Consider the following 16526-nt stretch of genomic DNA (forward strand, 5'->3'; position numbering starts at 1 on the left):
TGACTTAGGACATTTTGTCAAGGAGCCTGGAGTCAAGGAAGAACATGACATTATCAGACATACTAACCTTTTGTTTATTTTGTTTTTGTTTGTTTATTTTGGTTTCTTATTGCAATTTAACTTCTTTACAATGTTGCATTCATTTCTGATGTACAACATCCATCAGCTATCTGTATACATATATCCCCTCTGTCTGCACCCTCCATCCAGTGATCTAGGTCATCACAGAATATAGCCTGTGTTATACAGAAGCTTCCCACTAGCTATCTCTTTTGCACATAATAGTGTATATGGTATGTATGTAGTATGAGTGTGTGTATATCCACACACACTCTACTGGCTTTTCAGAATAGGAAGAACAGTATGTGAGGTTACAAGGAAATGAGGATGGTGTGGCAGGGAACTCAAAGGGAGGGGGAATTACCAGGATGCAGGGTTAGATGCTGCAGAAAAGTTTGAAAATGTCAAGACTGAAATATGCACATTAGATTTAGCAACTTGAGGATTGCTGGTGACCTGGGCAGGGGAGGGCAGTGAAGTGAAAAGTAATAATAGTTCATAGTGCATAACTGGTCATTGCTGTTTGCTATGTCTGGCACTTATCTAAGTGCTTTAGCTGTGTCAACCCCTTTATTAAGATAAGTAGGACTGTATTCCCCAGCTTTCAGATGAGGAAGCAGAGACACAGAGGGGTTGAGTCACTTGTCTAAGGTACAGACATAGTGAGAGACAGACCCCTGAACCTCAACCACAGCTCTCTGGCTCCAGAGCGACTACTGCAGACACTACTATTATTACTGCTACTATTGTGGGTGGGGAGGTTCCCTTCAGAAAGCCTGGCATGGTCCTAAGATCCAGAAAGACTATCATAGTAGGAGGGATGTAGGGGGCTAAGAGGTACTTTTTTCTAATTGGAGAAATTTGAGAATATTTACAAACTAATGAAAAGCTAGTATCGACACAGGAAAAAAAGAGATAACAGAAGTTTCTCAGGAGGCAGAAGAAGGTGAGATCCAGGTGAAAGGGGAAAACTTTGTACCAAGAAGGAAGAAGGAAAAGATCAGAATGGAAGGATGTGGGGAAATTACAGGGTACATATGACAGGATGGTGAGAGAACTGGGAGATGATGTAATTATTTCTTTATGAAATGTGACCAGAGTGAAGGAAGGACTAGAGTAAGAAGTTTGAGGAGAATGGATATTTTGGAAAATAATTCATGGAGAGTGGAGTGGAAGGTTGATGATGAAACTGAAAAGGATTATCTAGTAGAGAAGAGAACCCAGGTGCATATGGAGAGCAAAAAAGTGGCAGTGGTATGCTGGTACATTGGCTCTTTGGGGAAAAATGAATGTCTTGATCTGTGGCATTTGTCAGTTTCCCAACATGGGTGATGTCAATGGTGTAACAGTTCAGTTGCAAAATTTCTGAGTATTTAATCACTAGCTCTCAGGAAAAGAATTATCTGCTTCATGCTATTACTACACTGCATCTGTTTGCATGATTTCCTCCCCAACATGGTGTGGGAACAGAAGGCAGGTTTTGGGGTTGGTCCAAGATTGTGGTTTGGTCCCGGTGAATGGTACAAAAGGAAAAAGAAAAGGTAAAAATATTACTAAAAAGTGAGTGTTTACTGTCATTTGATTATAGGGAATTTAGACTGGATAAAGCAGCAGAAGTGCTGAGAGACTAAATTTTTAATGAAATTGAAAAACAAATGTACTAAAGAGTGAAAGTGTTAGTCACTCAGCTGCGTCCAACTCTTTGCGACCCCATGGACTGTAACCGACCAGTCTCCTCTGTCCATGGGATTTTCCAGGCAAGGGTAGTGGAGTGGGCAGCAGTTCCCTTCTCCAGGGTCTCTTCCCAACCCAGGGATAGAACCCAGGTCTCCTGCACGGCCAGCAGTCTCTACTGTCTGAGCCACCAGGCAGGAGATTGGGGGAAGGAGATTACTTGTTTAAGGAATAAAAATAATCTTCAGGTGATCAAGATCAAGCGTAAAAAAAAAAACAAAAAAAACACCAAAACCCCCCAAATCTCCTAGTGTACTTCTTTAGATTTCAGACTTTTCTTTTTATGATTTCTTTGATAAATTCATTGCTTTAATTTTTTTCTGTTTTCTTTGTATCTCTGAATCTAGCTGTCTTTAAGCTTTTTCGTTAAGCTTTTTCACATTTGTTTTTTAAATCCTTCTGTTGAGTCCTCGTCAGCTATTATATTTAAACATCTTTTATCCTCCATTTTTATAGTATCTTATTTTGTTTCAAGGATGTATTATATTTTAAAATTTGTCTCAGAATAGGAGCCCAACATTTTTAGTTATTTTTTTCTGGTGTCGTCTTGTCTAAATTAGGTCTTTGCTCCAGTGTGAGCTATTCTTTCATGTTGGTTTTTTACTTTTACTTTTATGTATAAAAGTAAGAGTAATCTATGAGTCTCTTCATATACCTCTGTGAACGGGACAAATTTCATTCAGAAAAGTGAGACAGGAGGTAAGTGAACAGAGGAAATTAGAAGTTTACAAAACCGTAGGAAGCACTGGAGGTGTGTTTTAGGTCCAGGAAGCTGGTCCTGATCTTTAGAAAGTCAGCGCGTTCAGGGACCAGAGCAGTGAGTGATTCACAAGAGGACCCGACAGCCATGTTGGCAGCCGCTCACTTCCGCCGTCTGCGGAAGCCATGCCTTGCCGTCTTCTCTCTGCCTTCCAGAGCTTGTGCAGGTGCCGCCTCTGAGTCAGTCTAGGAAATGTGCTTTCCAGGCTTCCTGCCCGGGCCTAAAGGGAAGCAGACACGTTTCTGAGATGCTCACAAGCAGCTCAAACAACTGCTGTTGAATTCGCATTCTAATAGGCAGGTGGGAATCTGGTGGGAACTTCACTTGCTGCTTGCTCTTTTCTAGCCTGTTCTCCCACCCGACTGGAAAACACAACCGGGGACCTATGAACAGAAGTGATGTCATGCTGATTAGTAAACCCTCTTTGCAGTGAATAGATAAGGAGCTAGCTGTCAAACTCCAAATCCCCCAGGAACAGAACAAAGAAAGATTTATTCTGGAATGTCAGCATCCATGCTGGGAGCAGTAGCTTTCCCCAGACACTTTCTATTTGTCCAGAGAAGAACTAGGGTTTGACATGAATAGCGCCTCTCAGCTGCTTCCCATATTGGATAAAGATGGAGGGAGGTAAGTGCTGATTCGATTCATTCTCTTTCTCTCTCTTCAGCTGCACCCCACCACCTAAGCCCTCAGCAGTCCCTGCAGACCCAAGCCTGCGACCTTCCAGAGCCTCATGGGTGGACAGCCCTTCCCCTGTTCTCAGCAGTAGAGTAGGCTGTGCACACCCTGCCCCTCAACAATTTTCGGCACACAGCAGTAGAGTAGGCTGTGCACACCCTGCCCCTCAACAATTTTCACAAGTCTGTTGGGATCACTCCTTATGGTTGATGCTCAATTGCATTGTTGTTTTCATAGTTTAGGTTTATTCCTTATTGTACTTCTGGACTTTTATATCATTGAGGCCCTAGTGCAACAGAGGGCAAAAGCAAATGACTAATCTGCCATTTATCTTAGTAAGTTTTGCCCACTTTGGAAGGTGTATTTGGCTCCTTGATATGGACCTCTGTCTCATATTTGTAACCTGTTTCCCACAGCCATACAGAGCATGTGCAAAGTCCCATGTCTCCAATAGAAACTGAATTGTCTTCTGAGCCGAGATGCTCACTTTTGACTCTGTTTTTTTGTAGACCTCCAAGACCCTCCTCCCCACTCTGTGTATGTGAACAGTCCGTCAAGGCCCATGAAATCTAATTTCCTTTGTCAAGGTGAATCCGGCTAATTGCAACTTTCTCCCTTTTTTGAATTTTAATTGAAGTATTATTACATGATAAAAACGTGTGCCTATACAGGACACAGATGTCTATATTACTTTTAGTGCCACATCTATACAAGATGAAAAGTGAAAGTGAAAGTCGCTCAGTTGTGTCCGACTCTTTGCAACACCTTGGACTATACAGTCCATGGAGTTCTCCAGGCCAGAATACTGGAGTAGGTAGCCTTTCCCTTCTCCAGGGAATCTTCCCAACCCAGGGATTGAACCCAGGTCTCCCACATTACAGGTGGATTCTTTGCCAGCTGAGCCACCTGGGAAGCCCAAGCATACTGCAGGAGGTAGCCTATGCCTTCTTCAGTGGATCTTCCTGCCCCAGAAATCCAACTGGGGTCTCCTTCATTTCATGCAAATTCTTTACCAACTGAGCTATGAGGGAATCTCAATGCAAGATGATATGTCACTAAATGTAATATACATTTTATGATATAATTATTCATAGAGTCTGATTAATTAAGTAATGCCCTAGTTGATTCCAAAAGTTATTTAGGGTAAACCATATAAAACTGCACTATAATTGGATTTAATGTGCTGAAGTCAGTGCCTTGTTTTAGGGCATAGCATGGTGCTGGAGATACAGTAAAATATCAATACACATATGGGGTGTGTGTGTGTTCATTTGCTCAATCATGTCTGACTCTTTGCGACCCCATGGACTGTAGCCTGCCAGGCTCCTCTGTCCATGGGATTCTCCAGACAAGAATACTGGAGTGTGTAGCCATTTCCTTCTCCAGGAGACCTTCCTGACCCAGGGATCAAACCCATGTCTCCTGCACTGTAGGCAAATTCTTTACCACTGAGCCACCGGGGAAGCCCACATATATGATCAATTTAAATTTACCCTGTAACCAATTTATATCTCCCCTACACATACCTCCTTTTTAATTATCTTGCTTATCTTTTTTTTTCTTTTCTGAATCTTCCAGGAAATATAGCTCAAGATGTCAAAGAAATCAGAAGACAGTGAAAAGAAAGTGGAAACAATTTTAAAAGGTATTAATAATTGGTACCTAGCTAGTCCCTCTCCTCTTCCTTATTACTTTTGTAAATTCCATTTATCTCTCTTTGTGTAACAATGAGCATTAGCCTTTTCCTATGGTAGTTTGGTGCAAGGTAGTTGAATGAGCATTCCTATAAGGCGGAGGAAATTTCATAGCCTGCTCTGTTAAATTCACATAACTTCAGTGAGCATTCCAACTTGAACATGGTGTGTGTCCTGTTTTTAATTTTTATAACAAAGAACTGTCCCCTGAGAAACAATGAAGTGAAACTTTTTGTTTCGATGACTGAGGAAAGAGATGGGAGTAGCATTTCCAGTGTTAGAGAGAGTACATCTCTCTGGCCAGACCACCAAAGGACATTGCTGTTGGGTTTTGACAGACTTGTTACATTATTAAAGTCCATCTCTTTCCTAGGAGCACACACCATTACAACAATAATCTCTGTAGGAAAACTTTCTTCCTGTTTTTGGCTGGAGGCACCCCTGCATCTTTGAAACGATTATTTTGGTTGTTACTCAGAAGTTCCCTGAAGAGCCAGCAGCTTTCCCTATGGTGTTTGAGCTTTGACCTTGAGCAATTTTTATGACATATTATTTAATGATCTTTAAAGCCGTGCATTTTTCATTTTTTCTTATTTAATATTCACATTGAAACTAAAACTTAGAAATGAATGACAGGAAGGGAAAATTTAAATGACGGCCCAAATTTAGCTTTTTCACTCTGCTTAAATATTTTTCATTAGCAGAGGTATTATTTTGTGTGAATTTTCTCAAGTTTTTCCTTCCTCTTTCCAGGCGTGGATTAAAACTTTGTATAAAAATTAAAGTACAATGTGAATTAACAGATAATAATGGTAAGTCATTATTTAAAAACTAATACATAGAATTTTAAGACATGAATGCTACCATATAAATTAAGTATATTGTATCCCTATATCCATCTAACATTCATCTATAACATGAATGATGTGACTGTATATAAAGCTCACATATTATATAGCTCATGTACCAGAAGATTTAGAATTAGACCTGGATAGTCTCAGAAAGCCAGCTAAATCCCTAATTGAAATGAACACTCTAAGCAACTAAGCATTATCACTCCCTGTGATAGGAAGCATGCAAATTACTGAAATAAGTGTAAAAAGTAGATCCTTTATTTTCCCTTTTCTTTTGGCCTTTGTTTTTAGAGTCTTAAAAATCTATTCTTTGTAATATGTAAGTAAGCCATAATCATATTCTTTTCAAATTTATTTTTTTAACTTTAAATGCTAAGTTTTAATGCTATAGGCCAGAACTCTCCATTGGAACTTTCTGCAATAATAGAAATCCTGTATAGCCACACTGTCTAATAAGGTAACCACTAGCCACATGTAGTTCGTGAACACCCCAGAAACGTGACTTCTGTGATTGAGGAACTGAATTTTCATCTCTGTCGAGTTTTAATTCATTTAAATTCAGTAGCCACCATATTAGCATAGCTGTAGACTATTGGAGAAGAGAATGGCAACCCATTCCAGTATTCCTGCCTGGAGAGTCCCATGGACAGAGGAGCTTGGCGGGCTACAGTCCATGGGGTCACAAAGAGTTGGACACGACTGAGCCACTAAACCACCACCATCAGACTATTGAAAGTATCAGTGTTTTAAGTACCAGTGTTCAAGAGTGGCTGAATGAAAAGATGCTCAACATCACTCATTATTAGAGAAATGCAAATAGAAACTACAATGAGATATCACCTCACACCAGTCAAAATGGCCATCATCAAAAAGTCTACAAACAAAAAATGCTGGAGAGGGTGTGGAGGAAAGGGAACACTCTTGCACGTTGGTGGGAGTATAAATTGATACCGCCACTATGGAAGACAGCATGGAGATTCCTTAAAAAATTAGGAATAAAACTACCATATGACCCAGCAATCTTACTCCTAGGCATGTTCCCTGAGGAAACTCAAATAGAAAAAGACACACGTATCCCATTGTTCACTGCAGCACTATTTACAATAGCTAGAACATGGAAGCAACGTAGATGTCCATTGACAGATGAATGGATAAAGAAGTGGTGGTACATATACACAGTGGAATATTACTCAGCCATAAAAAGGAATGCATCTGAGTCAGTTCTAATGAGGTGGATGAACTTAGAACCTGTTATACAGAGTGAAGTAAGTCAGAAAGAGAAAGATAAATATCTTATTCTAATGCATATATACGGAATCTAGAAAAATGGTATTGAAGAATTTATTTATAGGGCAGCAGTGGAGAAACAGACATAGAAAATAGACTAATGGACATGGGAAGAGGGGAGGAGAGGGTGAGATGTATGGAAAGAGTAACATGGAAACTTACATTACCATATGTAAAATAGAGAGCCAACAGGAATTTGCTCAGGAAACTCAAACAGGGGCTCTGTGTCAACCTAGAGGAGTGGCATGGTGAGGGAGATGGGAGGGAGGTTCAGAAGGAAGGGGCTATATGTATGCCTATGGCTGTTTCATGTTGGGGTCTGACAGAAAACAGCAAAATTCTGTAAAGCGATTATCCTTCAATTAAAAAAAAAAAAGTAGCTGAAGTGTAAGGTGATTCTTAATTATACAAGGATAATTTTTTAAAAAGATATTAAGAACTTTTTATCATGCATATGTTGAACTAATTTTAAAGCACTTTTATAATAGAGTAGCATATATAAATATGTATTGAATATACATATTCATGCATATATATTTATATATAAACCAGAAAGAATTTGCAAGACTTGGTTATGTAGTAATATTACACAAAAACTGAAAATGTTGTATGGCTGAAAAAAAAAATGTGCTGTTGTCAGTGAGTATTGGTACCTATCTAGCAATGAAGCAAAAAATTTAAAAATAAATCCCACCATACATGCAATACCAAAAAGCACAGGTGGTACTGAATTTTAATGAATCTTGATAACTAAAAATGTAAGGCACGGTAAAATAAGTTTGATTGAATTCTTCTGAAGGTAACCATAATTCTTGAAGACAGTTCACCAAAAAGAAGCTAACTATAAATAAAATAGTAATTTTGAAGAAAATTCAGTGTCATGCTCTGGCATTCAGAAAAGTAAATATTGTGTACCTACTAACAGGTGAATGAGGGTAATAACTTGTTTATCTAAATTGTTAATAAAATAACTGAAATTTTATCTCTGATCAGTCTTGTGAAATAAGATTTACTGTTCAGTTTTAAGAAAACAGAATGACCAACAAGCTCTGAAATCTCTGTTTTTGGAGTGATGGTGCTTCTTGACATCACCAAGGATAGCATATCCCCCCTCACCTTTTATCTTCGATGCTAAGCCTTGCCTTGTCAGTATTTGCTCTTTAGATAGATAATAATTTGGAGAGAAATAGGTCTTATTCACTGGGAAATATATAGATGTATAGATTTTTCACATACACCTAACACTTCAGTCAAGGTCTAAGCATTACTGTAGGTTTGCATGTTATGTGTGTGAGGGGTGCATTTAGGAAAAGGAAGGTAGAAGATGTTTATGTATATACATGTGTGTGTATATATATATATATATATAAAATTTTATTTATTTTTGGCTATGCTAGGTCTTCATTGCTGTGCTGGCGTTCTCTAGCTGTGGGGAGTGGGGCTCCTCTCTAGCTGCAGTGTGCAGGCTTCTCATTGCAGTGACTTCTCTTGTCAAGTACGGGCTCTAGGGAGTGTGGGACTCAGTAGTTGTGGGTCTGTCTTTGGATCACAGGCTCAGTACTTGTGGGGCGTGGGCTTAGTCACTCTGCGGCATGTGGGATCTTCCCGGATCAGAAATCTAAGCTGCATCTCTTGCAGTGGCAGGTGGATTCTTTACCACTGAGCCCCCTAGGAAGCCCCGGAAGGTAGAAAATGTTTAATCTGTGAGAGTCATGAGTTAAATGATGCAGGTCTGAATCCCATTGCATATGCTATTATGATAAGGAGCAAAATCCAAGACAGCGTGATAGGTTGTATTTAAAAATTATTTATTGAACCAAGCCAAATCTTAAGGTACATTTGGCACAGTGAGGCACTAGTTCTGTAGCTCTGAAGTATTTCTTCATTGCTGCTAAATCTATAACTGTGGTTTGACAGGATGATAAAGAATTATGTTTTTGTTCTTTCTACCATTTGTTTAAAATTTGTTTGCAAGTGTGTGCATTGGAAAGAAACACAAATCAAATAGTCAAGAGATTGTGTTATTCTTCTGCCTCTTCCCTTTTATCTCTCTGTGATCTGCAACAAATAATGTTCTTGGATCTCAGAAAATTAGATATATGTTTTCTATGAGGCATTTAATTAAGAAATAATTCCTTGAGATGAAAGAGACAAAGCATTATACAAGCAGTACTGTTTCCAGAAGAGACATATGTATTAGTTTCCTAAGTTTGATCTAACAAATTACCACAAACTGGATGGTTTAAACCACAAAAAAAAACTTATTCTCTCATATATTGTGTGTGTTAGTTGCTTAGTCATGCCTGACCCTTTGCGATCCCATGGACTATAGTCCACAAGGCTCGTCTGTCCATGAGATTTCCCAGGTAAGAATACTGGAGTGGGTAGTCATTCCCTTCTCCAGGAGATCTTCCTGACCCAGGGATCGAACCTGGGTCTCCTGCATTGCAGGCAGACTCTACTGGCTGAGCAACTAGGGAAGACCTCTCTCAAATACTGGCTTGGCCAAAAGGTTCGTTCAAGTTTTCCATAAGACATTATGGACAAATCCAAATGAGCTTCTTGGCCAACCCAACAGTTCTGGGAATTGGAAATAGAGATATTGATGGGGCCATGCTGACTCTGAAGGCTCTAGGGGAAGATCCTTTCTTGCCTCTCCCTCATCTCTGATATTGATGGCGATTCTTGGTGTTCTTTGGCTTATAGATGTGTCATTCCCATCTCTGTCTCTTTCTTCTTGTGATCTTCTCCCCTGGGTGTCAACGTCTCTGTGTCCACATTTCTCTCTTCTTATAAGGACACCATTCTAATCCCGCATGACCTTATCTTACCTTAGCACATCTGCAGAGACCCTGTTTGTGAATAAGTTGCCTTCACAGCTCTTGGGGTTTAAGAATTGAATGTATCTTTTAGGAGACACAGCTGAACCCACAGGAACACCAGAAGGCACAGTCTATTTCTGGGGAAGGAGGCACAAGTCTCAAATAAAGGAGTGATTAAATCCTGATATCTAGACACAATGAGGGAGGAATAATGGACACCCAATATGAACATATTTCATATCTATTGATATAAAAGTATGTACACATACTTTCATTGTAAATGCTAGAAATATAAACTAAAACAGAAAAGCCTATTTTAGTTTGAATGAAATCAACTCATTTCCATGGAAAGGCATGAAGGAGGTCTCAGCAGGGAGAAGTCAGCTTGAAGAGTCCCAGAGCCTCCATGAGCTGACCTTTAACTTGGACTCACCACAGGCCCATGACTGCCCTCAGTCTTGAATTCTCAGAGAATGGGATCTTAGTAGTATTTCCCAATTGTTGACTCCCCATGTGCAACCTCAGGTTAGTGTGGTTCAAGGGAAGTGAATATAGCAATGGAGTGTCCTGTCCATTTCCAGTAACACTCCTTAGAGCCAGGCTGAAAAGAACAGTACTTGTTTAAAGTTCAGTTCAGTCCAACTCAGCTCAGTTTAAAGTTCAGCTCAGTTGTGTCGAACTCCTTGCAACCCCATGGACTACAGCACTCCAGGCTTCCTTGTCCATCACCAACTCCTGGAGTTTGCTCAAACTCATGTCCCATCAAGCTGGTGATGCCATCCAATCATCTCATCGTCTGTCATCCCCTTTCCTTCCTGCCTTCAATCTTTCCCAGCATCGGGGTCTTTTCCAATGAGTCAGTTCTTCACATCAGGTGGCCAAAGGTTGGAGCTTCAGCTTCAGCATTAGTCCTTCCAATGAATATTCAGGACTGATTTCCTTTAGGGTTGACTGGTTTGATCTCCTTGCAGTCCACAGGACTCTCAAGAGTCTTCTCCAACGCCATAGTTCCAAAGCACCAATTCTTTGGTGCTCAGCTTTCTTTATAATCCAACTTTCACATCCATACATGACTACTGGAAAAACCATAGCTTTGACTAGACAGACCTTTGTCAGCAAAGTAATGTCTCTGCTTTTTAATATGCTATCTAGGTTGGTCATAACGTTTCTTCCAAGGAGCAAGCATCTTTTAATTTCATGGCTGCAGTCAACATCTGCAGTGATTTTGGAACCCCAAAAATAAAGTCTGCCACTGTTTCCACTGTTTCCCTATCCATTTGCCATGAAGTTATGGTGCCAGATGCCACAATCTTCATTTTATGAATGTTGAGTTTTAAGCCAGCTTTTTCACTCTGCTCTTTCACTTTCATCAAGAGGCTCTTTAGTTCTTCTTCACTTCTGCCATAAGGGTGGTGTCATTTCCATATCTGAGGTTATTGATATTTCTCCTGGCAATCTTGATTCCAGTTTGTGCTTCATCCAGTCTGCCATTTCGCATGTTGTACTCTGCATATAAATTAAATAAGCAGGGTTACAATATACAGCCTTGACATATTTCCCAATTTGGAACCAGTCCAGTTACTTCTTGACCTGTATACAAATTTCTCAGGAGGCAGGTATGGTGGCCTGTTATTCCCATCTCTTGAAGAATTTCCCACAGTTTGTTGTTATCCACAGAGTCAAAGGCTTTGGCGTAGTCAGTAAAGCAGAAGTAGATGTTTTCCTGGAACTCTCTTGCTTTACCTATGATCCAACAGATGTTGGCAATTTGATCTCTGGTTCTTCTGCCTTTTTAAAATCCACTTGAACAAGTTCTTGGTTCAGGTACTGTTGACGCCTCACTTGGAGAATTTTGAGCATTATTTTGCTAGCGTGTGAGATGAGTGCACTTGTGTGGTAGTTTGAATATTCTTTGGCATTGCCTTTCTTTGGGATTGGAATGAAAACTGACCTCCATTCCTGTGGCCACTGCTGAGTTTTCCAAATTTGCTGGCATATTGAGTGCAACAGTTTCACAGCATCATCTTTTAGGCTTTGAAAAAACTCAGCTGTAATTCTTTCACCTCCACTAACTTTGTTCACAGTGATGCTTCCTAAGGCCCACTTGACTTTGCATTCCAGGATGTCTGACTCTAGGTGAGTGATCACAGCTTTTGTTAGGTCCATACCATTTCTGTCCTTTATTGAGCCCATCTTTGCATGAAATGTGCCCTTGGTATCTGTAATTTTCTTGAAGAGATATCTAGTCTTTCCCGTTCTATTGTTTTCCTCTATTGCTTTTCATTGATCACTGAGGAAGGCTTTTCTTATCTCTCCTTGCTATTCTTTGGAACTCTGCATTCAGATGGGTGTATCTTTCCTTTTCTCTTTCTCCTTTTCGCTCTCTCTCACTTCTCTCCTCCTGTACAACATCAGGAACCTCCGTCCATAGTTATTCAGGCACTCTGTCTATTGGATCTAATCCCTTGAATCTATTTGTCACTTCCATTGTATAATCCTAAGGGATTTGATTTAGGTCCTATCTGAATGGTCTAGTGGTTTTCCCCACTTCCTTCAATTTAAGTCTGAATTTTGCAATAAGGAGTTCATGATCTGAGCCAGAGTCATCTCCCAGCCTTGTTTTTGCTGACTACATAGAGCTTCTCTATCTTCAGCTGCAAAGAATATAATCATCTGATTTTGGTATTGACCATCTGGTGATGTCCATGTGTAAAGTCATCTCTCGTGTTGTTGGAAGATGGTATTTGCTATGACCAGTGCTTTCTCTCAGCAAAACTCTTTTAGCCTTTGCCCTGCTTAATTTTGTACTCCAAGGCCAAAGTTGCCTGTTACTCCAGGTATCTCTTGACTTCCTACTTTTGCATTCCAGTCCTCTATCTTTTATGGGTGTTAGTTCTATAAGGTCTTATAGGTCTTCACAGAAACGTTTAACTTTAGCTTCTTTGGCATTAGTGATTGGGACATATACTTGGATTACTGTGCTATTGAATGGTTTGCCTTGGAAATGACAAAAGATCATTCGTGTTTTTGAGATTGCACCCAAGTACTACATTTTGGACTCTTTTGTTGACTATGAGGGTTACTCCATTTCTTCTAAGGGATTCTTGCCCACAGTAGTAGATATAATGGTTATCTGAATTAAATTCACCCATTCCAGTCCATTTTAGTTCACTGATTCCTAAAATGTCGATGTTCAGTCTTGCCAACTCCTGTTTGACCACTTGCAATTTACCTTGATTAATGGACCTAACATTCTAGGTTCCTATGCACTATTTTCCCTTGCTTATTTAGTATTTTTTTAGAGAGGGGTGTCTCCTCCTGTCAGAAGCTACACTGGAGCCAGATGAAGTTTCTGAGTCACCTGCTTAAGTGTTTTAGGACATTGGGTCTTGCTAAGTAAGGTGCATCTATCTCCCCAAGAGACAGGTATTTATTTACTTGAGTCAACCTGACCTGTCTTCAGAATAGTCAATGATTTGGATCAAACAACCACATATAGTATAATTTCAGAATTAGAATGAACATCTTTTTCTCAGTGCTTCCTGAAATGATGCTTGTGGGTAAGTTCTCTGGGGTGGGGGGGGGGGGGAGGAACCCAACTAAATTATATCAGAGCCCTTGATATGGGACCAAGACTAAGCATATACATATTATTCTCACAGCTTATGCATATCCAGTTCTTTCTTTCAACGGATGTCAGAGAAAGAAGGATTCCTGAAGCAAAGTCGAAAAACACATATTTGCACAGTCCTCATTATCCATGGATTCGATTTTTTCAAATTTGCCTACCCACTAAAATGTATTTACGTGTGTGTTTTAAAATTATTATTATTTTTGGCTGAGCTGGGCCTTTGTTGTGGTGCGTGGGCTTTCTCTAGTTGCCCGCAGCATGTGATTCCTGATCAGGGGTGGAACCCGTGTCCTCTGCATTGGGTGGCAGATTCTTAACCACTGGACCACTAGGGAAGTCCCACTAAAATGTATTTGTAATCCCCACATCAATACATGTGGGGATTTCATGGTCGTTTGCAGAAATAGGCAGAGTAGCAAAACACTTCAGTCAATCTGTACACGAGCGCCCAAGTGAAGTGGAACAAGGTGACACTCGGCCTTCGTGTTTCTGCTCTTGCACTGGGTACAGTGTCCTTTTCATGGTCCATTTAGTGCCACCTTTTTCTCATTTTTTATATTTTTCGTTGGTGATTTTCCTGTTTAAAGTCACCTCAAACATTGTGTTGAAGTGCATTCTAGTGTTCCTAAGAGCAGGGCTTATATTATAGAGAAAATCAGTATGTTAGATAAGCTTCATTCAGCCATGAGTCACAGTCCTGTTGGCTCTGAGCTCAACATTAATAAATCAACAATGTACATTGAATAGGGTATCTTTAAACAGAAACACACATAATACAAGATTATGTATTGATTAGTTGACAAAAATGTGACCACAGGCTCTCAGGAGACTGACCTTGTATTTCTCTAAGAGCAATGGATCAGTATTCCCTAATTCAGTGTTTATAATGACTGTGTAGAACAAAACTTCCATGAATAATGAGAATTGATGGCATATATACACACATGTATATATATCCACATGCAAAAAAATGAAGTTGAGTTCCTACCTTATATTATATACAGAAATTAACTCAAAATGCATAAAAACCTAAATGGGAGAGCTAAAATTATAAAACTTGGAATAAACCTTAGGTGAAAATCTTCATGACATTGGATTTGGCAGTGATTTTTTTCTATATAGCACCAAAAGCACAGGTAAGAAAATGAAAGATAATTGTGCTGCATCAAAAATTTAAAACTGCATCAAAGGACACAATCAAAAGGGTGAAAAGACAATGCGTGGATTGGGAGAAAATATTTGCACATCATTTGTATTTGATAGGGGTTAGCCTCCAGTGGCTCAGTTGGTAAAGAATCCATCTGCAATTCAGGAGACCTGGGTTCTATCCCTGAGTCGAGAAGATCCCCTGGAGAAAAAAATGGCAAAACACTCTGCTATCCTTGCCTGGGAAACCCCCTGGACAGAGGAGCCTAATGGGCTGTAGTCCATGGGGTCGCAAGAGTTGGGCACAACTGAAGCGACTCAGCACGCAATCCTATGATTCAGCAATTCTACTTCTTGGCACAGACCTAAAGAAGTGGAAGCAGGATCCTAAAGAGATGTCTGAACACACATGATTGTATCAGCATTACATACAGTAGCCGAAGAAGGCCACCCAAGTGTCCCTCAACAAACGGAGTGGATGAAACGTGGCATATACATACAATGAACATACATAACATACATACATACAATGAATTCAGCCTTAGGAAGAAAAGTCTGATGCATGCTGCAACATGAATGAAACTTAAGGACATTATGCTAAGTGAAATAATCCATCACAAAAAGATAAATATTGTACACTTCTACTTACATGAGGTACCTAGAGTAGGTCAAAATCATAGAGACAAAAAATGGAATGGTAGTTTCCAGGGACTGAGGGGAGGGGAAAACGGGGCATTATTGTTTAATAGGTACAGTTTCAGTTTTGAAAAATAAGTTCTAGAGATAATGGTGAGTCAGTACAATGTGAATGTAATTAGTACTACTTAACTGTACACTCAAAAATGGTTAACAGGGCAAATTTTATGTCACAGGTATTTTGCCACAATTAAAAAACATATAGCTTACTATAGAGGAATTTAACACTATAATACATTCTTTTTAAAAAATTTTTATTGGAGCAGAGTTGATTTACACTGTTTTACTTTCTGCTACACACCAAAGTGAGTCAGATATATATATATATATCTCCACTTTTTAAAAGATTCATTTTCAATATAGGTCATTACAGAGTATTGATACATTCTTATTCTATCGTTTTAACCAATACAGCTGCTCAGTCAGTTTCAATGGCATATAACTGATAAGAGTATGGAAAGGAAATTTTAAAAAATCTATAAAATCTAATGTTTTATACAAATGTTTTCCAGAGGCCAGTAAAATTACTTTAAAGGGAAAAACTTATGTTTGAAAGAAATGATACGTTTCTTTTTAAGAAGAAATGACACTTGCTTACCTCACTTCTAACACACTGGGTTCTGAGAATAAGGTTCAGTGTTTTAGGAAAGCTTTGGTGTTTGAGAAAAACATTTCTGCCACAACCTGCCATTTATAGAGAATTTTAAGAAAGGTAATACATTACTTTCAAAACACACACACAAAATATTCACGCACACATTAAGAGCAGCTGTGAAGTTCTTGGAGCAGAAGAGATAAAACAGGAATGTCCTAACGCTTATTTTACAGTTCATGCCTGTGTGACCTCAATTTGCATTTGCAAATGACTTGTTTTTGGAAAAAAAGTTTGTGTGCTCAACTATTTATTTTGCATATTTCAGTTCGTACCGGACACGCATAGTAGTCAGTGCATGGTACGTGACTGTTACTCGGCAGCTGATATCTGCAAGTCTTATCTGTTAGGTGAATGTCCCTTTGGTCCACTGGTTTCTCCTCTGCTCAGTCATGAAACTCTGGTAACAGTGAAGGGCTGACCTCTGTGGACTGAGTTAAGAGCAGCGTGGCGTATGGAATGCTTTCTTATCTTCGGTGATTGCAGGTGAAATGCCTCTGGGAAGACGTTTT

At 39.5% G+C, this 16526-nt stretch overlaps 1 long non-coding RNA gene across 1 annotated transcript in view; it reads left to right on the plus strand.

The window, feature by feature from the left end:
- The window catches only part of LOC122432516, a 110724-nt gene that overhangs the window by 25901 nt on the left and 68297 nt on the right, over positions 1-16526 (plus strand). Inside the window, exons 7-10 of the long non-coding RNA XR_006266852.1 lie at positions 2900-3181; positions 3742-3819; positions 4811-4877; positions 5680-5738. This is a non-coding gene — a long non-coding RNA (uncharacterized LOC122432516). The remainder of the gene's footprint in view (positions 1-2899; positions 3182-3741; positions 3820-4810; positions 4878-5679; positions 5739-16526) is intronic.

Source organism: Cervus canadensis, chromosome 31 (assembly GCF_019320065.1).
Source record: "Cervus canadensis isolate Bull #8, Minnesota chromosome 31, ASM1932006v1, whole genome shotgun sequence".
Lineage (NCBI taxonomy): Eukaryota > Metazoa > Chordata > Mammalia > Artiodactyla > Cervidae > Cervus > Cervus canadensis.